This window comes from Drosophila miranda (assembly GCF_003369915.1).
Source record: "Drosophila miranda strain MSH22 chromosome Y unlocalized genomic scaffold, D.miranda_PacBio2.1 Contig_Y1_pilon, whole genome shotgun sequence".
NCBI lineage: Eukaryota > Metazoa > Arthropoda > Insecta > Diptera > Drosophilidae > Drosophila > Drosophila miranda.
In genome coordinates, this window is record NW_022881603.1 from 3991625 (window position 1) to 3999866 (window position 8242).

Here is an 8242-nt window from a genome sequence, read left to right on the forward strand (position 1 = left end):
TTGGAATGCAGTAGCAAAAATATAAGGATTGTGTTAACTAAAATCACTTACAAAGTGGATTTCAATACCATTTGGATTTGAAGAATTTCAACGAAAGATCAAAGTAATTATTTAGTAGGATAGGGAAGACCTCACTTGCAGGGCTGTTGAATGTGATTCTGTGTCTTCTGCTGGACAGACATTGGGGGCTTAGGCAAGTGTGCCATCTGGGCAGAGGCTGGCGTAAAGTCCGTGTGTCCCTTCACGGGAGCACCGCTCACCACAGCCGAGTTCACGCTAACGGGTTGTGTCAGACCAGTGCAATCCTCGGCATCCTTGGGGGCACGCTCCGATGCAGTGGGCTTGTGCTGGACAATACGCATGCCTTCAAAGCAGGTGGGTGTCAAGCCACGAGATTGGGTTGTTCATCAGACATTTTCAGTAGGTTATAAGCTCTTCTAAATGCGCGGTTCTGCTCTTATAGGTTCTGAGATCCTTGAACTCATATTTTGCAATTGGCAAAACCGACCATGAAACCTGTGTGTTAGAGAGAGACAGACCAAGAAAGAATGAAATTGTTTTCTTGATTCTGGCTATAATAATTATACGATCTGGTTGAGATTTTACACTCTAGAACATATAGTCATCCTCTACGATTCTGCGTTTTTGGTTTTATCGTATCTTTAAAAATGTGGATGCCACAGATTTTCGTCCTTTGTGGTGGCGGAAGTGGGCGGGGCGAAGTTTTGAAATATTTTTGTAGCAGTGACATATCACAGAAGTCTGGATCCAAAACATCGTTGCTCTAGCTCTTATTCTCTACTCATTTTGAGTATCGGGTATAAATATACAGACAACAACTCATTCGATTGAATGGGAATGCTATACCCCTTTCTGTGGCATGGGATTAAAAATACACAAGCAAATTCAATTTTAGAAGCACCATAATTTCGAGTAATTTAACCAGCTCAGTGTCTGTTATTAGAGTGAATTTCCACTCTGATGTTTGCCAATCAAGCTCCCTCTTATTTGATGTACAATTTAATTCCATATCTGTACCACAGAATTCGTTTAAGCTGCAAAAACAAACCGAAAACTTTCGGTTCGGTTTGACTACTTTGCTACACGTTCGTTTGACTTTATTTCAACGATAACATTTTGCTTTAATCTACAATCTATTTTGTGTAACAATCTGAGAAGCCAATTCAAAGCATTTTCCTCCACAAGCATTACAGAAATTAGTCAGGTCAGAACAGAGCAGGAATGTCCAAAGAGATGCTCATACCTCAATGACCAAGTCGTTGGCCCGATTGTAGTAGGTGTACAGCACATAGAGCTTGGTGAGGATGTACATCACGATCGAGACTATTTGGGTGGGTGAAGTAATCTGAAAGGACAGCACAATGGTGGGCTATAGTCGATGTTCTGACTATGGGATACCCGATACTCATAACGAGCTATAAGATTATCAATCTAAAGTTCGGCAGACGGCTTTCTATGGGCACACCAGGTATTCACTTCTTACCATATTCAGGCAGAAGAGAAGAGAGCAGATGATAGAACCAAAGACGATTGCTTCGATGGCCACAATGAGGTTTACCAAGTCGTTGAAGTTACGCACATAACTGAAAGAGAGAGACGCTCAAGCCTGACCAAAAGGTGCACCCAGCACTCACGTTCACGCTTACCCTATCACTTCGATGTAAAAGCGAATGCAGGCGGTCAGCCTTTGATAGCGTGCCCCAGCGTCCTGCTGCTGGCCACCAATCAGCGACAATTTGTGCACCAGAATCCGCAGCATGGCCCTACCGAAGAGGGCGAAGCCCGCAAAGACACTGACAAAGGGCATGTACAGGACGCTCAGGAGCAGGGGCGTTGGAATCTGCAGCAAGTAGAAAATTTCATAGACGGGCGTGCGGGTCATGTCCAGCAGTGGAAGGGCCACGCCAAAGGGATGACCTGAATGGGGGAAAAGGAGTCCGTATAAGGTAAGGATTTCTGAGGCCAGTCACTCACTTCGATCGTCTTTGAAAAGGGTGAAGACCAGGGCCCCAACAATGTCCAGGAAGGAGGCTGTCCAATTGAAAACGGCCAGGCGATGGGCTTCTCGCTCCGCCTCCAGCAGGATGGTCCGACTGTATTCGTCGCCAGAATCGAGTATCCATCGATAGAGCCTGAACAGCTCCTCTAGAAATTTCTCAAACTCCCGACGCTTGATTATGACCAGCCACGTCCGCATCAAGGAATTGAAAATGGCCGCAAAAAAGAACAGGTTGAGGAGGAAAGCGAGGTCGCTCCACATGCGGAGCAGATAGAAGAACTGCATCAGATTCATGGCGCACACGGGCAGTACAAAGGCAAACTTCCGCCAACTGGTGCCCGGAGTGGGATACAGCACGGCCATGTATTTTCAAATTCTCACGTTGATCCCCACCAAACCAATTTCGTCGATTGTCGTTGCCATTTATATTCCTCCCACTTGTCCTTGTGCTCCTCCACTCTGTAAGATCCACTTTGAACTGTGCCGCAAAGTGCTGGGCAAATGTCTTTTATTCTTCTTGTCAATCGACGCCCTCGAATGGTGGCGATTTGCGGCTTGCGGATAGGCATTGGGATTGGGTACTTCGAATAGGAATCGGAACTGAAGTCATTTGCCAATCGTCATTGCGAAGTCTATAATTTAACTAATGGCCTAATGATGAGTGTGATGTAAGTGACGTGGAATTGCGTTGGTTTTACGGCCGGGTGCTGATTGAAAAGCCTCCCCGGAAAATTAGCATGTGACATTTCTATACATAACTAAGTCATTTATTTTACCATTGAAAGGGGCATTCTTTAGCCAGTTGCGAAAAACTTTAAGGATTCATCAAGGCTTGAAATTACTCGGAATGAGCCCTAGTACCCGTTTCTCTACAACTTTATGCAAAATCTCAGTTTAAATCCAGAAAATAATCTTCTTGAAAGCAGTTTCCCCAATTGTGATGCCTCTAGTTTCACTGAACCCCCAAAGTTGTTTTTTTTTGGCTGTACGAATGGAAAACCATTCTATTTGTATAATTTGGTACCTTATTGGATGGCGGCTTTCTTAAATGTTATCTATTCCTTAGCAGCCAACTCCCTAATAAGTTGCCACAAGTCTTTTCAACAGGTTTTGCCTGAATTAAAGTTGATTTTTGTGCTACATACAAATAAGCATTTAATTTTGCAATCGATTTTCCTGTGCCCCTCCAGAAACCTTCACTTTCATCCGCCTAGAAAAAAGGTCCATGTTCCAGGTTCCATGCTCTGTCGCACAGCCAGTCAAAAAGCTAACGAGCCGCTAACGCTGCCAGGCAGACAGGGCATCACTGGAGGAAGAGGAGAGGTTGGACAGGACAGGAAAGGACAGGACAGGTTGGTCGGGAATCTGAAGCGATAGCTGGGATGACTTATTAAACAATTAAACCAGTTTATCCGTAAACAACTGGGCAAACATGCCAGAGCATAGGCAAATATTTTGGCCAGGCCGCTTATCATGCATACGGCCGAAGGTCCAGCAGGAAGTGGGGTTCCATTCATGGAAGGCCGTCCCGAGCAGACAACCAGGATTTCTTCGTAGCACAGAAAAAATACCATATAAAAATCAACAAGCGCCCTGGCCAAACATAATTCAGCAACAATGCTGGCTCAGCAAATATGGCAAGGGAATTAAAATGGGAACAGGACCAGCGCAAGGGCCAGCCAGAAAGGAGTCCACAGCCACAGCCACAGCCAATGCCAATGCCAATGCCAAGCCCATAAAGGCACACATTATGGCCACTTAACCGCGCGCTATGCCGCAAAAAGGCAAAGGGACAAAGCAAACGAGGGGGAACGTTGTGAGTTGCTGCGGAGACCGCAACTCTACAGTTATACCCGATACTAAGTCAGTATGGCTCTCCTCCGGCAGACGCCGCTAATATTAAACGACACGACAAGGAGTGCGTGCGAGAGAGACAGAAAATCAGTCTGAGCGTGACGTCGGGGGCTGCGTAGCCAGTGCAAATTGATTTGTTCCTTTTGGCTATAAAAATGATCTGATCTGATCCAGATTCAGCAATCTGATAGATATGGTCATTATCTATGATTCTGCGTTTTTAGTTTTCTCGAATGTGCAATATTGTGGATGCAACAGATTTTCGTTCTTTGTGGGGGCGGAAAAGGGTGGGGCGAAATTCTGAGATATACGTTTTATAGTGATATCTAACAGAAGTGCGGATACCAAATTTGGTTACTCTAGCCTTAATAGTCTCTGAGATTTGTGGATGCCCCAGATTTTCGTCCTTTGCGGGGGCGGAAGGGGGTGTGGCGAAATTTGGACACGAAACGGTCAACGTCCGATATCAGAGGAGTGTGGATACCAAATTTGGTTGCTCTGGCTCTTATAGGTTCTGAGATCCTTGAACTCATATTTTGCAATTGACAAAACCGACCATGAAACCTGTGTGTTAGAGAGAGACAGAGCGAGAAAGAATGAAATTGTTTTCTTGATTCTGGCTTTAATCATTATTCGATCTGGTTCAGATTTTGCACTGTAGAAGATATGGTCATCCTCACCGATTGTGCGTTTTTGGTTTTATCGTATCTTTAAAAATGTGGATGCCACAGATTTTCGTCCTTTGTGGGGGCGGAAGTGGGCGGGGCGAAGTTTTGAAATATTTTTGTAGCAGAAGTCTGGATCCAAAACATCGTTGCTCTAGCTCTTATAGTCTTTGAGCACTAGGCGCTGAAGGGGACGGACGGACGGACGGACGGACAGACGGACAGACAGACAGGGCTCAATCGACTCGGCTATTGATTCTGATCAAGAATATATATACTTTATGGGGTCGGAAACGATTCCTTCTGGACGTTACACACATCCACTTTTACCACAAATCTAATATACCCCAATACTCATTTTGAGTATCGGGTATAATTAGCAAAACATTGAAGTTCATTTGGAATGCAGTAGCAAAAATATAAGGATTGTGTTAACTTAAATCACTTACAAAGTGGATTTCAATACCATTTGGATTTGAAGAATTTCAACGAAAGATCAAAGTAATTATTTAGTAGGATAAGGAAGACCTCACTTGCAGGGCTGTTGAATGTGATTCTGTGTCTTCTGCTGAACAGACATTGGGGGCTTAGGCAAGTGTGCCACCTGGGCAGAAGCTGGCGTAAAGTCCGTGTGTCCCTTCACGGGAGCACCGCTCACCACAGCCGAGTTCACGCTAACGGGTTGTGTCAGACCAGTGCAATCCTCGGCATCCTTGGGGGCACGCTCCGATGCAGTGGGCTTGTGCTGGACAATACGCATGCCTTCAAAGCAGGTGGGTGTCCAGCCACGAGATTGGGTTGTTCATCAGACATTTTCAGTAGGTTATAAGCTCTTCTAAATGCGCGGTTCTGCTCTTATAGGTTCTGAGATCCTTGAACTCATATTTTGCAATTGGCAAAACCGACCATGAAACCTGTGTGTTAGAGAGAGACAGACCAAGAAAGAATGAAATTGTTTTCTTGATTCTGGCTATAATAATTATACGACCTGGTTGAGATCTTACACTCTAGAACATATAGTCATCCTCTACGATTCTGCGTTTTTGGTTTTATCGTATCTTTAAAAATGTGGATGCCACAGATTTTCGTCCTTTGTGGGGGCGGAAGTGGGCGGGGCGAAGTTTTGAAATATTTTTGTAGCAGTGACATATCACAGAAGTCTGGATCCAAAACATCGTTGCTCTAGCTCTTATTCTCTACTCATTTTGAGTATCGGGTATAAATATACAGACAACAACTCATTCGATTGAATGGGAATGCTGTACCCCTTTCTGTGGCATGGGATTAAAAATACACAAGCAAATTCAATTTTAGAAGCACCATAATTTCGAGTAATTTAACCAGATCAGTGTCTGTTATTAGAGTGAATTTCCACTCTGATGTTTGCCAATCAAGCTCCCTCTTATTTGATGTACAATTTAATTCCATATCTGTACCACAGAATTCGTTTAAGCTGCAAAAACAAACCGAAAACTTTCGGTTCGGTTTGACTACTTTGCTACACGTTCGTTTGACTTTATTTCAACGATAACATTTTGCTTTAATCTACAATATATTTTGTGTAACAATCTGAGAAGCCAATTCAAAGCATTTTCCTCTTTACACGAGGACCCAGAAGCCAGTAGCCAGTAGCCAGGAGCCAGGGTTTTGACTCCATGCCAGAGCACTACGATTGCAAACAGTCCGATTAAATCCTTTCAAACGAGAAGCATATGCAAATGGCAAAAAGCTAGGGACCGTCAGGACCAGGACCGCCAGCAACAACTACAGAAACAACTTTTTTCATTACTCAGATCGCTGGCGCTGTGCAAGGGATTGGGGGTTGAGGAATGCTCTGGTCTCTTTCAGCTCATTTATTGGTGACGCCACGCAGCATGGTGAAGTAGGAGTAGGACGCATTCAGCAGACTCTGAAACATGGCCAAAGTCATGGGGTAAACGTTGCCAACTCTTATCTAAAAGATGATATGGAGCGTACAGCGCACCGGATGCCCGGATTAGAATCATAGAGTCCCAAATGAAATGCATCGCATTCACGCGAGCATGGCAGCACCCACCTCCAGTGGACATTGGGTTTGCATCAAGAATATCAAGAGATTTTTGCGAAAACGCATGTTACCCTCATACCAGGGCACATTGTAGACGGCATCCGCCACCAGAGCGTTTTACAAACATTACAGAAATTAGTCAGGTCAGAACAGAGCAGGAATGTCCAAAGAGATGCTCATACCTCAATGACCAAGTCGTTGGCCCGATTGTAGTAGGTGTACAGCACATAGAGCATGGTGAGGATGTACATCACGATCGAGACTATTTGGGTGGGTGAAGTAATCTGAAAGGACAGCACAATGGTGGGCTATAGTCGATGTTCTGACTATGGGATACCCGATACTCATAACGAGCTATAAGATTATCAATCTAAAGTTCGGCAGACGGCTTTCTATGGGCACACCAGGTATTCACTTCTTACTATATTCAGGCAGAAGAGAAGAGAGCAGATGATAGAACCAAAGACGATTGCTTCGATGGCCACAATGAGGTTTACCAAGTCGTTGAAGTTACGCACATAACTGAAAGAGAGAGACGCTCAAGCCTGACCAAAAGGTGCACCCAGCACTCACGTTCACGCTTACCCTATCACTTCGATGTAAAAGCGAATGCAGGCGGTCAGCCTTTGATAGCGTGCCCCAGCGTCCTGCTGCTGGCCACCAATCAGCGACAATTTGTGCACCAGAATCCGCAGCATGGCCCTACCGAAGAGGGCGAAGCCCGCAAAGACACTGACAAAGGGCATGTACAGGACGCTCAGGAGCAGGGGCGTTGGAATCTGCAGCAAGTAGAAAATTTCATAGACGGGCGTGCGGGTCATGTCCAGCAGTGGAAGGGCCACGCCAAAGGGATGACCTGAATGGGGGAAAAGGAGTCCGTATAAGGTAAGGATTTCTGAGGCCAGTCACTCACTTCGATCGTCTTTGAAAAGGGTGAAGACCAGGGCCCCAACAATGTCCAGGAAGGAGGCTGTCCAATTGAAAACGGCCAGGCGATGGGCTTCTCGCTCCGCCTCCAGCAGGATGGTCCGAACAGCTCCTCTAGAAATTTCTCAAACTCCCGACGCTTGATTATGACCAGCCACGTCCGCATCAAGGAATTGAAAATGGCCGCAAAAAAGAACAGGTTGAGGAGGAAAGCGAGGTCGCTCCACATGCGGAGCAGATAGAAGAACTGCATCAGATTCATGGCGCACACGGGCAGTACAAAGGCAAACTTCCGCCAACTGGTGCCCGGAGTGGGCTACAGCACGGCCATGTATCTCCAAATTCTCACGTTGATCCCCATTAAACCAATGTCGTCGATTGTCGTTGCCATTTATATTCCTCCCACTTGTCCTTGTGCTCCTCCACTCTGTTAGATCCACTTTGAACTGTGCCGCAAAGTGCTGGGCAAATGTCTTTTATTCTTCTTGTCAATCGACGCCCTCGAATGGTGGCGATTTGCGGCTTGCGGATAGGCATTGGGATTGGGTACTTCGAATAGGAATCGGAACTGAAGTCATTTGCCAATCGTCATTGCGAAGTCTATAATTTAACTAATGGCCTAATGATGAGTGTGATGTAAGTGACGTGGAATTGCGTTGGTTTTACGGCCGGGTGCTGATTGAAAAGCCTCCCCGGAAAATTAGCATGTGACATTTCTATACATAACTA

General features: G+C 45.4%; 4 pseudogenes; all 4 read right to left on the reverse strand.

The window, feature by feature from the left end:
* LOC117190802 lies at window positions 1–430 on the reverse strand (annotated as a pseudogene).
* Window positions 431–1188: 758 nt separating this feature from the next.
* On the reverse strand, window positions 1189–2467 carry LOC117191387 (annotated as a pseudogene).
* Window positions 2468–5053: 2586 nt separating this feature from the next.
* Window positions 5054–5386, reverse strand: LOC117190761 (annotated as a pseudogene).
* Window positions 5387–6311: 925 nt separating this feature from the next.
* On the reverse strand, window positions 6312–7904 carry LOC117190211 (annotated as a pseudogene).
* Between the last annotated feature and the right edge of the window lie 338 nt (window positions 7905–8242).